Raw genomic sequence first — 14,553 nt, 5'->3', positions numbered from 1 at the left:
ATATCTTGATTGTATATTGTATGGACTATCTAACCACTAGCCAAGCCTCATGAGGTAGGAACTTTGACCAAGGGCATATGGGGTTTGAAACTGAGAAGGCATGATTTCTTCTGAAGCGGGTACGTGAACTCTTATAACCCCAATATTTTGTTTGAATTGAAGTTTATCTTATCAACAACGGTTGTCAATGCACAGTAACCATAATCCTTCATTTAAATGGAAGTTTCATTACAAAATAACCCTAATCTGTCATCTAAAATGGAAGCTTCATTGTACAATAACCCTAATCATTCATCTAAAATGGAAGCCCCATTGCATAGTAAACTCAATCCTTTATCCTTTTATTCTTCCTTATGGAATTCCATGGTGCTCCCGTTTCACTCGCCACTGCCACCTCAAGCCCCTAAAGAGCGTAGTTTAGACCCCTCTTAGTGAGCAACATTCTGAAGAATCTGCACCAGATGGGTACTAAGAATGCATTGAGCTAGTTGTGGCTTGGGGTTTCAGTCTAGTTTGTGGAGTATGTGCTCAAATTGTCATATGGGTCCAGCATAGATGCTATAAAGTTTTTTTGTTAGGCCAACTTGAAACTTGGTGGGAAGCACAAAACCCTCGTATTTAATTTGTTTGTTGATTTTCTCGGAAAAGAAAAATTGTTTAAGATGATGCGGGATTGCATCAAGGTATCGAAGAACAAGGGGATCCTATCCATGGAAACATTCTCCTTTGTGTCTGGGAATTATGTGCAAGCTGGGAAGGTTGAGGAGATGAGGATGATGTTTGAAGTGATGGAGCTTCTAAAGCTAAATTCAAGAGAGTTGGAGAATCTATGAGTGTACGAAACAATGGAATGAGATAATTGAAACAGGTATGCAAATTCCCATCAAGAACATCTAGAGAAGGTTCTATCTATAATGAGAACATTTGAGTTGGAAGCATTATAAGCCGATATGAATTTTTTCAGGTTCCACAAATGGTTGCTTAATTTGGGTAGCGAGATCTTGAATTTGATGAAAAATATATTGCTTATCTCTGTGGCTTTTTTTTGTTTTTGTAATTATTGTTGTGTGTGTATCTCTTGCCATGATTAACACAACTCTTCATGGAAACAGAATGAATAATAGGTCTTTGCTGACCACCAGGGTTTTGTTGGAAATAATACTGAGAGGGGGGGTGAATCAGTATTATCAAGCAATTTAATAAATCTTCCTTATTTGATCTTTGAATTATTTTTGCATGTCAGTACCATAAAATAATGAGCATGAAAAACAGATAGTCACACCAAAGAACACAAGATGTAAGGTGGAAACCCAATGTGGGTGAAAACCACCTGCTGCAATATGTCTCTATCTTCTTTCAATTTAGAAACTTCTTTTACAATGATTTTGTACTGGTGCAGTCCTTTACCAGTATGCAGGCTGCAACCTGCAGAGAGCTACAACTCTCTCTCTTTCTCGTTTTCCAGTCTACTCCTGGAAGGGAGCTACAACCCCCTACTTCTTTTCATAAAGCATCAGATGATCAACAAGTACATAACAGATATAAACCACTACAGATCTCAGATCAGCAATAACAGAACCAACCCAGAACACCTTATCAACAGAGAAATTCAATCAACAGAACATCTTAAAACAAAGACGCAGTTTTTCTTTCTGTGGCCTGCGACCAGACGCCGTTAACCTTTTGCTGCTCTGCGTCCACACGCAGATATCCTTCTGCTCTGCTGCGTGCCCATGCACTGTTCCTTTGACTGCTCTGCGTTCTGTTGCTTCAGGGACGCACCCAAAGATATTATCGTGCCGCGTCTTTCGCTACAGAGACGCACCTGAAAACACTATCGCGCCGCGTCCTTCTCCTTCAGAGACGCACCTGAACCTTGATAGCCCTGTGTCCCCACGCAGGTCTCTCTCTACTGTGCTGCGTCTTGGCGCACTTCCCCTTTACAGTACCTGCGTCCCGGCGCACTTTCCCCTTTACAGTACCTGTGTCCCGGCGCACTTTCCCTTCACTGAACCTGCGACCCTTCAGATATAAATGATATGAAAGCTTCAGGTCAACCCAATCAGTCAGATCTACAGATCTGATCATGCGCCATAGAGATCACAGTCCATTAGAAGATTCACCCTCTTAGATCTGGACTAGATCTCACCAAATAAGATATTCAACCCAAGACAATTGCTTAATCCAAATGAACTCCTTTTCTTTATATAAGCAAGCTCCTCCCCAAAACATGGAACAATACCACGAGCCGACACCATAGAAACACAAAACCGTCGGCTAGATACCACACAAGAAACCCCCACGTGCTTTTCTCTACCTTGAAATGTGTGCACTGGGTAGACGCACCCCCTGAACGGCTGGCCGGCGTCCCTGGACGCGGGTTCTGCATGGTATACCTGCGGGGACGCACTTTCTGGGCCGATTGCCTGCGTCCTTCTTAATTTTTCAACAAACTGAGATCCTTACCACTGGAGTTGCCATCAAGTACAACATCTGTAACATACAGTCATACCAGAAAACATAATGCCAACAATCTCCCCCTTTGGACTTGATGGCAACCTCACAAACTTCAGCTTCATTCTCCCCCTTTGACATCAAGGGCAAAGGGTATGCTCCCCCTAAGCTCATGCTCCCCCTGAAAATGAACCAGATCTGCAGCAACGCACCACCATGAAAGAGATAGAGACATATTGCAGCTATTTCCAAGATCTCCTTCTCCATAATGCCAACAATGCATTATGTGCTCCCCCTGAGCCTGTACCACCAATAAGAAGAGGTTCAACAAGATGATGCATCAACAACCCCCAGCTTTTGCCTGAGGTATTCAAACGTGTCCCTGGGCAATGGTTTGGTAAGAATATCAGCAACTTGTTCCTTGGAAGGAACATACTCCAACTTGACTTTCTGTTCAAGCACTTGTTCCCGGAGAAAATGATACTTGATTGGTATGTGCTTGGTTTTTGAATGCATAACTGGATTCTTTGAGATGCTGATTGCACTTGTGTTATCACATAAGATGGGGATAGGTGGTGTACAAGTGATTTGAAAATCCTGCAAAGTCTGCATCATCCAAAGGAGTTGAGTGCAACAAGATGCAGCAGCAACATATTCCGCTTCAGCTGTAGACAAGGCAATCAAACTTTGTTTCTTGCTGAACCAAGATACCAGTCTGGAACCCATAAAGAACGCACCAATACTTGTGCTTTTCCTGTCATCCATGCTTCCGGCCCAATCTGCATTTGTATAAGCATGAAGAGTAAGATCTGTATCTCTAGGATACCATAAGCCATAATTTTGAGTCCCTTGAAGATATTTGAAAATTCTCTTTACTGCCTGAAGATGAGTCTCCTTCAGATTTGCCTGAAATCTTCCAACTATTCCAACTGCATGCATGATGTCTGGTCGGGTACCTGTCAAATATAGTAAACTTCCAATCATAGATCTGTAGGTTGGTTGATGTACTGCTGCAGATTCATCATTTGCACTGAGACTACATCCTGTGACCATGGGTGTACATACTGGTTTTGCATCTTCCATGCCATATTTCTTCAAAATCTGCTTGAGATACTTGGTTTGAGATAAAAAGATTCCTCCTTCCTTTTGTTGGATTTGCAAACCAAGGAAATATGTCAGTTCTCCTAGCAAGGACATTTCAAATTCTTTCTGCATGACCGAGGCAAAGCTTTGACTCATAGCTTCTTCATTGCTGCCAAAAATAATGTCATCTACATACACAACAAGTATTAGCAATTTGTCATTTTCAACTTTTATATACAGATTGCTATCTGCTGAACCTTTTGAGAAACCTTGTTGATGAAGATATTTGTCCAACCGGTAGTACCAAGCCCTTGGAGCTTGTTTGAGACCATAGAGAGCCTTTTTCAATCGGCATACAAGATTTGGATCATTTCCAAGAATGAACCCATCTGGCTGTTCAATGTACACTTCTTCTTCCAAGTCTCCATTCAAAAAGGCTGATTTCACGTCCATTTGAAATACTTTGAAGTTTTGAAAACTTGAGAGAGCAAGGAACATTCGGATGGCCTCAAGTCTTGCAACAGGAGCAAAAGTTTCTTCAAAGTCTATTCCTTCTTGCTGCGCATACCCTTTACAAACAAGTCTGGCTTTGTTTCTAATTACTTCTCCATTTTCATTCAATTTATTTTTGAAGACCCATTTTGTTCCGATAACATTCTTATCCTTTGGTCTAGGAACCAGCTCCCAAGTGTTGTTCTTTTCGATTTGCTCAAGTTCTTCATCCATTGCTTTCACCCAACATTCATCTTTGCATGCTTCTTTCACATTTTGTGGTTCAGTAGAGGAGAGTAATGCCAAATAGCTTGAGGCTTCTGCAACTGTTCTTCTTGTTTGTATACCTGCTTCTTTCTGTCCCACAATTTGAGATTCTGGATGATTCTTCTGAACATATCTGGATGGAGTTTTCTCTTCTATTCTTGTTTGCTCCTCTGGTTCTTCTTGAGGTTCTCCTTGGGGTTCTTCTTCTTCATCATTCTGTCTTTGAGGGTATCCTTCATCTTCTTCTATATCTTCATGATGTACTTGCCTAGGAATATATCCCTTCTCATCAACCACTACATCAATGCTGTCAACAATTCTGCCAAGTCTTTTATTGTAGCATTTGTATGCTTTGCTATGTGGAGAATAGCCAAGAAGAATGCCTTCATCTGCTCTAGGTTCAAGTTTGCCAAGCTGCTCATCAGTATTCTTGATATAGCATTTGCTCCCAAAAATTTTGAAGTGCTTTACCGAAGGAGTTTTACCACTCCAGAGCTCATGAGGAGTTTGAGCGCTGTTCAGCCGGACATTTGTCTTGTTGAGAATAATAACCGCAGCATGTGCAGCTTCACCCCAGAAAGTTGCGGGAGTTCCTGATTCATCAAGCATAGCACGAGCCATTTGTTGGATTGTTCTGTTCATTCTTTCAACAACTCCATTTTGCTGAGGAGTTCTAGCTGTAGAGAATTCTCTCCTTATCCCATGTTCATCACAGAAATCGAAAAATTCATTTGAAGTAAATTCCCCACCTCTGTCGGATCTGAGGCACTTAATTTTGTGACCTGATTCATTTTCAACCAAGGCTTTGAAGGACTTGAATTTTTCGAATGCTTCATCTTTGTGCTTCATAAGTCCTAACCAGACAAACCTGGAGAAATCGTCAATAAATAATATCAAGTATTCCTCTCCTCTAGGTGTTCTTTTCCTGAATGGGCCACATGTATCTGTATGTACTAGCTCAAGAGGCATGCTAGCTGATCCCTCTTTCTCTGGAAAGTTAGTCCTGGTTTGTTTTCCAAACTGACATGATCTGCATATGGTGTTGTCAGGAATTTTGATATCTGGAAGATCGCGAACTGCCTGATATTTGCATGCTTTCCTTATTTGTGAGAAGCTTAGATGTCCCAACCTTCGATGCCATAACCAGTGCTCTTCATCCTTGCTAAGATAGCATTGTTGTTGTCCTTCTTCAAATATGTACAGATTATTTGGAGTTCTTTTGCCTTTGAGTAATGTTTTACCTGTATCAAGATCACGAACAAGACATCCATTCGATCTGAAAATAACCTCGGTTTTTTGATCACACATCTGACTGACACTTAGTAGATTATGCTTCAATCCATCAACATACAAAACATTTCCAGCCTTGACCTTTTCTTTCAAAGGAGCAATACCTTTTCCTTTTATAGTTGCAGGAGTATCATTTCCAAAAGAAACTTTCTTTCCCTTTTCTAAAGTAGAATAAGATTCAAGTTTTTCTTTATCACCTGTCATATGTTTCGAACATCCACTGTCAATGTACCATAGATTTTCCTGTCCTTCTGCATAAAATGCTATCCCACATCTTTCTGTTTGAGGTTCCTTTATTCTCCATGTTTTGGTGCTTGTGGCTTGTTCCTTTTTCTCCTGAAACCTGCTCCTGCATTCAGAGTCTTCATGACCAAAATTATTGCAAATAGAACATTCAACTTCATTTTCAAGAACCGAAAAGTTGTTATAGGTCCTTTTTGTAATCCCTGTCATACTTCTTTGTTTTTGAGCTTCCCTAGTCATGATTGTTTTATATGCAACACATTGAGCTGCTTTGTGACCAAAGTTATGGCAAGAAAAGCATTGTCCATTGAAGAAGCTTCTGCGGTTATTGAATCTACCAGCCAACTGATTGTAATTTCTATTTTCATCTATTCTTGAACCAAACTGAGAAGATTTTACCTGTGGCTGGTTGTAGCTTTTGTTCACCCTTAAGATGGATTGTCCCTGATAGTTTCTGTTTGTAATTCATCCCTGCTTTACCTGATTATCTTCATTGTTCTTCTGCTCATTTCTTCTTGCTGCATCAAGATAACTTTTTGAAGTGGATGCTTGAGAGGTTTCTCCATTATAGCCCAAACCTGTCTTGTTTAGAGGAGACCGCTGCACATTGATAATCTCATCCAAAGTTTCAGATCCTTTGACAAACTTAAGATTAATAGCTTTTGTTTTCTCAATTTCTTTTCTGAGACCAACAATTTCACCTTCTAGTTTTTCAAGATGTTTTTCCTTTTCATCAATTTGAAATTGCAAAGTATCAATGATCACATTCTTTTCTTCTATGCATCTCTTGAGTCTAGTAATTTCATCATAGAGATTATCCACATCTACAACATCCTCATAATCATCATCTTCAAATGCCATTAACAGCTTATATTTATTACCTTGTTCATCTTCATCACTGTTTGATAAGCCATCACTATCTTCATGGGTGTAGTAGCTTTTCTTATTTGCACTTTGTTTCTTGTTCCATCTAGCAGGTTCCTTTCCTTTATCCTTATAAGGACATTTTGCAGCATAATGACCTACTCTTCCACAAGAAAAACATTTGAAAGGTAGCTTACCTCTGAACCTTCCAGAACCCCTTTGAAGATTTCTGACAAAATTTGATTCTTCTTCCTCTTCTTCTGGAACATGGCTTGCTTCATAGTAATCTTCTTTGCCTGATGCCTTAAAAGCAGCTTCCCTTCTGTCTGATGGACCTCCCTTTCTCATTTCATAAGCAGTTAGAATTCCATGTAGCTGAGACATAGTGAGAACACGGAGATTTTCCTTTTCTTCTATTGCAGATACTTTAGATTCAAACTTGGGGGATAATGATCTTAGAATCTTTTGAACCACTATAGTCTCTTTTATTTCTTCACCCAAATTTTTCATACAATTTACAATCTCATCTACTCGAAGAAAATAATTAGCCACACTTTCATCATTATACATCTTGAGAGTCTCATATTGAATCCTGAGAGTTTGAAGTTTAGCTTGTTTTACCTGTTCATCTCCTTCATAGCTAGTGATCATTTTGTCCCATATCTCTTTTGCTGATTTGAAGTGCATTACCTTCATGAATTCTGTTTGGGATATACTTCCTAATAGAGTACTGACTGCTTTTGCATTTGTTTCATACTTCTTTTTCTCAGCTGGATCTGTAGGAGTAGCTGAAGGAAAAGCATAGCCTGTTTCTACAATGTTCCAAACTTCTGTACCAAGAGATTGAAGATATGCAGTAACTCTTACCTTCCAATAATTGAAATTTGTCCCATCAAAAATCGGTGGCCTGATTGATGCTTCTTTCTCGTAGTTGCTCATGATGAACGATCTACCTTCAAGCAATCAAGCTTCTCTGAAGGACCTGCTCTGATACCAATTGTTGGAAATAATACTGAGAGGGGGGGTGAATCAGTATTATCAAGCAATTTAATAAATCTTCCTTATTTGATCTTTGAATTATTTTTGCATGTCAGTACCATAAAATAATGAGCATGAAAAACAGATAGTCACACCAAAGAACACAAGATGTAAGGTGGAAACCCAATGTGGGTGAAAACGACCTGCTGCAATATGTCTCTATCTTCTTTCAATTTAGAAACTTCTTTTACAATGATTTTGTACTGGTGCAGTCCTTTACCAGTATGCAGGCTGCAACCTGCAGAGAGCTACAACTCTCTCTCTTTCTCGTTTTCCAGTCTACTCCTGGAAGGGAGCTACAACCCCCTACTTCTTTTCATAAAGCATCAGATGATCAACAAGTACATAATAGATATAAACCACTACAGATATCAGATCAGCAATAACAGAACCAACCCAGAACACCTTATCAACAGAGAAATTCAATCAACAGAACATCTTAAAACAAAGACGCAGTTTTTCTTTTTGTGGCCTGCGACCAGACGCCGTTAACCTTTTGTTGCTCTGCGTCCACACGCAGATATCCTTCTGCTCTGCTGCGTGCCCACGCACTGTTCCTTTGACTGCTCTGCGTTCTGTTGCTTCAGGGACGCACCCAAAGATATTATCGCGCCGCGTCTTTCGCTACAGAGACGCACCTGAAAACACTATCGCGCCGCGTCCTTCTCCTTCAGAGACGCACCTGAACCTTGATAGCCCTGCGTCCCCACGCAGGTCTCTCTCTACTGTGCTGCGTCTTGGCGCACTTCCCCTTTACAGTACCTGCGTCCCGGCGCACTTTCCCCTTTACAGTACCTGCGTCCCGGCGCACTTTCCCTTCACTGAACCTGCGACCCTTCAGATATAAATGATATGAAAGCTTCAGGTCAAACCCAATCAGTCAGATCTACAGATCTGATCATGCGCCATAGAGATCACAGTCCATTAGAAGATTCACCCTCTTAGATCTGGACTAGATCTCACCAAATAAGATATTCAACCCAAGACAATTGCTCAATCCAAATGAACTCCTTTTCTTTATATAGGCAAGCGCCTCCCCAAAACATGGAACAATACCACGAGCCGACACCATAGAAACACAAAACCGTCGGCTAGATACCACACAAGAAACCCCCACGTGCTTTTCTCTGCCTTGAAATGTGTGCACTGGGTAGACGCACCCCCTGAACGGCTGGCCGGCGTCCCTGGACGCGGGTTCTGCATGGTATACCTGCAGGGACGCACTTTCTGGGCCGATTGCCTGCGTCCTTCTTAATTTTTCAACAAACTGAGATCCTTACCACTGGAGTTGCCATCAAGTACAACATCTGTAACATACAGTCATACCAGAAAACATAATGCCAACAAGTTTTCGAATCTATGTGGAGCGTGACATTGTATCCAAGCGTTTGTCTGTCGAGCTTCCTAGCACATCGGGAAGCCACCAGAACTGCAACCTCCAAGGAGCTCGTCCTGATTGTTGTGAAGCTAAAACCCTAGAAGAACTCAAAACTCTCACTGTAGCTTTACCATCTAAGATGAGTCAGAAACTGGTGGGCCAAAATAACTGATCATCCTTTGAATATTTCATGGAGCTCTTGGGATATAGTTTATGTGAACTTGACCATTCTCTCAGGTATATCTAGAATTCAAAGTGGAGAAAGAAGGAAGTAGAAGATGTCTAGACCACATCTCTTACTAATCAGGAGACTTGTATTGGAGGATTATGAACCTAGCGGTAGAAGATAGAAGATAAGATATTAATGGAACTCTCTGAGGCCATGAACTCAGATCAATGCAGTCATGACCATTTTATTTATCATGATGAGTGGAATTTTGATATGGATGAGGTGAAGGACATGAAATATTTAGAAGTGGCTTTGTGGGAAACCCTAACGCTTTATCTCCCACTTCCAATCAGTTGCATACGATCTGTGGAAGATGAGGTTTTGCCCAATCGAACCTCTATGAAAAAAGGGTTCACGGTGCTGTGCTTGATTTATGGTGCAGACCGAATGGAGAGTGTGTGGGGGGAGGATGCAAGAGAGTTCAAGCCAGAGGGATGGATTGGTCATGATAAAGAAGGAAGTAACAAATTGGGGTATCCTATGTTGGGAAGAGATATAATAGGTATGGATTTCATAATCATTATGAATTGCATTGCTTCCCATATTCTTGTATGTTATCATGTGAAGGTATATCCAGAGCTTTGTGTGAAGTCGAAGCTCGCATTGACTCTACCTATCAAGGATGGGTTTTCCATCACATTGCGGTTGAGGGAGGACGCCCTCTACACCCATTAATTGAGATTTTGTATGATTTCAAAGGGTAGGTTTTTAATGATTCTTAGTATTCAGCGCTTTATCTATGATATTAGAAATGTATATAAGTTATTTATCATATTTCAAACCTTCTCATTAAAATTTTCTCTGATTATGTATGATTTCAAAGGGTATGGTTTGAATGGTTCTGGGTATTCAACTCTCTATTTTACATAAGTATGGATATTGGATACATCAATATTCTTTTAGAATTTCGACTCTGATATGTGTTTTTATGTTCTTAATTATGTATATATTTGTTGGAATGCATATGGAATACATCAATCTTATTTGAAAACCTCAATTCTAAAGTGGGTTTTTATGTTGTTCAAAATAAATGTTTTATTATATTTAAGTATTCGATGGTATTTTTTTATAAAGAAGGTTCATAATGCTAGAATATTTTCAATATAGGAAGCAGAAGATGTCCAGAGCACGTCTCTTACCAATCAGGAGACTTGTATTGGAGGATTAAAGGGGCATAATTTTGAGGATCCTCTGGTACTCGATGGGGTGCTCCAAAAAATTTTGAACCTCATCAGCATTTCTCTTACAGTGATGAATAATATTTTGACAATGGGGGATCAACATGCAAGCTCTTTTCCCGCAGGCAATGGCTGATGCCTATTGAATGATCCCATTGTGCCAGATGTCAGCGAATTGTTTTCTGTAAAGAATGGCTTTCCTTCGTGGCTATTTGCGACCGATCGTTGCCATCTTGAGGCATTCTGGTCAATGGCTCTCAATTTGAAGAGGCATCGAGGTAACATGAAGGATGATTATGGAATTTTGGAGTTTATGAGGAAAAATGTTATTTTCCCTAATTTTCCCACTTATAATACAGTGATTGGCATGTCTTGCAATGCAATCCTGATCCAAGTAGATTTTTTTAACCATTTGTTGGATGAGATGGTTTATGGATAATGGTGGTTACCATAACCATCTTGAGTGTTAAACCATTTGTTTAACTAATTTTTTCCCATGCATAGGTTTAGTGTTTTAAAACTCTTAATGCCTGAATTTTTTTTTGGAGGTATGCATTTATAGTTTTTTTTCACTTTATTCCACTCTGCTTTAAAAACCTATAGTCAATTGAGAATTGTGGTTTGTATTACCCTATCCAAGGAAGCTTCTATTAAGCCCTCTATTTTTATAACTTCTCATATGCAATGGTTTATGGATTTTAATTTGTTTTAATGGTTTCACAAGTGTTTCTATCATATTAGAGGTTAAGCAACTAAACAGAAATCATAATGTTGTTTTTCCTATTTCCGTGTTCTTATAAAGCAAGGTTTCATTCCATTAGATTTTGTTGACGGTCTGTTGGATGAGATGGTTTTTAATGGTGTCTTTCCTGATTTTAAGACTTACAATACCATTTTTGAAGGTCTTTATCACTACCCGCAAGGTGGAGGAGGCATCAAGCATTTTTCGAGAAATGACTAAGAATGAATTTTGTCCTCTCTATGATAATTATGTTATGGCAATAAAAATGTATCTTGAAGCAGATGATCCAGATATGGTTGTAACGATGTGGAAACACATTATACAAAAGGCCATTTTCCCAAAATCAGATTGTGTTGCTATATTAATTGATTGGTTTTGTGACCCAGGAAGAGCATTAGAAGTAATAAAGTATTCTATGGAGGCGATTGCCAGAGGAGTGAAATTATGTGTTGAAACTATGACAAAGTTGAAGAAGGCATTGAGTGAAGTAGGTAGGCAAGATGCATATGCATAACTTGGAAAAAAAATGAAAAGTATTTAAAGTCAGACCAAGTAATCACTATTTAAATTTTTTAAGTCAGTCTCCTTTAGGCTAAGCCAATGTTTACAATGTTGGTTTCCATTTCTTGTTGTGATGATGTGGTTATCAGTGAATTTCAAAAACCTCACCAACATTGACTGAGGTAGTATAGATGAAGCTCAACAATGGAATAAGTTTCTCTCAGTTTTTCCTAAAGAATGCTTCCCTTTTTTCTAGATATTTGTGTTATACAATGCTTAACTCTATGTCTTAACACATCATTTATCTTGATTAAAAAATATCTTGGACTTTTTTGCAATTCATTTTCTCCTTTTTCTTCTTTTCCATTTTATTGTATCAAAAAATTTGTAACTTTTGTATGTTGAACTATATATTAGGAGGAGGTTAATTTCTTGAGGAAGAGTAAAGGTATTTTGGTTGTTTTATCTGTGAAAGTGTGTCTTGAAGTTGCTAGTTATGGATGAAACTCCTCCTACTATTTCTCCAACAATTTCCTTAATGTAAAGATTGTTGGAGAAAAAATGTGGTTTATATCTTGGTTCTATCTCTAGGTAGCCAACTTCCTACTGGAGAGGGTTTGACACACGTGTGAAAATATCCTCCAATAGTATCATAATATCGGCTATATCTATTTCTTGGATTCCACAATTTCAATGTTTGTATCAGTTTGTGGCTTTTGGGCTTGAATGTCTTTCGTGAGCTCAAAGCCACAACTATTCATTATAGGATCATCCTTTGGCTTGTTTTCCCCAAACTATTTATATTACCTTTTCTATAGGGTTCATTATTTTTGTCTTCATAATTCCAATAAACTTTTCTATAGAGGTGAAAGAGTAGATTCACCAGGAATTTGATATGATACCAAAATTTTCTTGGAATATGCTTTACAAGGAATTCTAAAGCACACTTTATGAACAAAAGCTCTGAAAATGAGATTCAATTCTCAATACTAATAAAATAAAAATAGGAAGGGATGTATCATTTCACAATAATCAATATTCTCCTTTATTTTATAGGAAATGTTTCTCTGGGTTTTGATTCACAATCACAATTCCTTTGAGACAGGTGAGATAAGAGTTTTGATGGCTATCTCTATCCACTCCTAAATAAAAGTCTTTCAAATTATCATCTTGGAATTGAATAACTCTTCTTTCTCATTAGCCAATTGCATTTGATCCTTCCTGTAGTTCTCACCTCTGGTATCACTGTTTATTTCCAATTGAAATCTTGTTTTATAAATCAAGAGAAAGGAGTTCAATTTTTTCTTTCAAAATATTTTGTTGTTATAAATATTTATGTTGTTTGGAGTATTTATTAATTTGTCTTTCTTTTTCAATTTGGGAACCTCAATGGCATTGAATCTACTATGTGCATTGTTTAGTTAGAGGAATTAAGTGATACAATTTCTTTTGCAGCCAATTGCAGATGCAAAGGGTGCTAATCATCATGCTATGATTGAACTTCTAAAAGTACATGGTGCAGAATATTTGGTAAGTTTGCTGATGTGGTGCAAAAAAAGTTAAGTACATATTTATTGTTGACAACTCAACCCTTGATATGTGTTATGATTCTCAGTTAAGGTCTTCCATCCTCTCTCTTTCTCTCTATTGTTTATCATCAACATCAATTTATTCTGTTTGACATCTGAAGGAAAACTTGCCCATGATTAGTTTGAAATTATGAAGAAAGTGTAGCATTAGAGGATTGATCCTATATTCATAAATCCAACCAACATGAATTTGTTTGGGGGCTTTGATTCTTGCCTAGAACGCAATATTTGGCACTGATCAAGTGTCAAAATACGACATAAATTATGCTGGGACACATTTGCAAAACTTAAAAATATATTTGTTGAATATTGGATATATGTTCTCTAGCCATTTCATTATTATTTTATCTTATTATGAAATTAAACATTGATGCCTAAGAAATTAATATTGTAAACATCTAAGGTGTCTTTCATTTCAATTTTTAGAATTCACTTATTGCCTTGCAACACAATTTATTATTATTTTTGCACATTATCTCATCCCAATTTAATGAAAAGTGGTCATGGATTGAAAAATTGTTGGTTATATGCACATTCTTCATGCTTTATAGTGATAAAAGTAACCTTGTAATTTTTTTGTGACATAGATTACACTTTAAGTTTTCTTACATTATATACTGTAAATTTGACAGGTTGAGCTTTAATATATGCATGATTATGTAGGGGTCAGTACAAGCATTGAACTGACACCATCTCCAATAACACATTTCTTTCTATAGGGAGTGAAGTTTCTTTTTACATTGCATTAGGAAACTTCTTGAAATATGATGCAGGCTTGAGTATTTCAAAACTTTATTTTGTTTCTTCTTTGACCTTGTAAGACTTGGTCCTTTCCATTCTTGTAAACTAAAATAGTGAATATTAGTTTGTTTTTTGGTGCAATATAGGGAAAATTGCAAACTTTTTTATGAATCATTGCATAGAAGGTTTTATGGTGTCATACTAAAAGTGACCCATGCTTTGCAAAGCTAGTAAGGGTGATACCTTGAAGGCATCTTACTTACACACTATGATTCCTCTAACAAAGACCGTTGTCGGAGTAGAGATATCACATAGCTTTGCAAGAAACAAGAATATGTTCACCATAGGCACTCAACATGCTTTGGACCCACTAAAAACAGTTAAGGGGTGCCTCAATTATTATCGAAGGGAAGCTGCACTACTTCAACATGAGTGGAGGCCTAAAAATTTTGTTACTCTTTCTG

General features: G+C 38.2%; 1 pseudogene; it reads left to right on the top strand.

Annotated features, from left to right (window-relative positions):
* The first annotated feature begins 9,473 nt into the window (after nt 1-9,473).
* LOC149190880 (uncharacterized) lies at nt 9,474-11,799 on the top strand (annotated as a pseudogene).
* Nucleotides 11,800-14,553: the final 2,754 nt, after the last annotated feature.

Source organism: Pinus tabuliformis, chromosome 3_1 (genome assembly GCF_031772625.1).
Source record: "Pinus tabuliformis cultivar Carrire ecotype Pingquan chromosome 3_1, CPIR1, whole genome shotgun sequence".
In the NCBI taxonomy this organism is placed as follows: domain Eukaryota; kingdom Viridiplantae; phylum Streptophyta; class Pinopsida; order Pinales; family Pinaceae; genus Pinus; species Pinus tabuliformis.
Note: the sequence above shows the minus strand (reverse complement) of the source record. Positions and strands in the feature narration are given on the sequence as shown.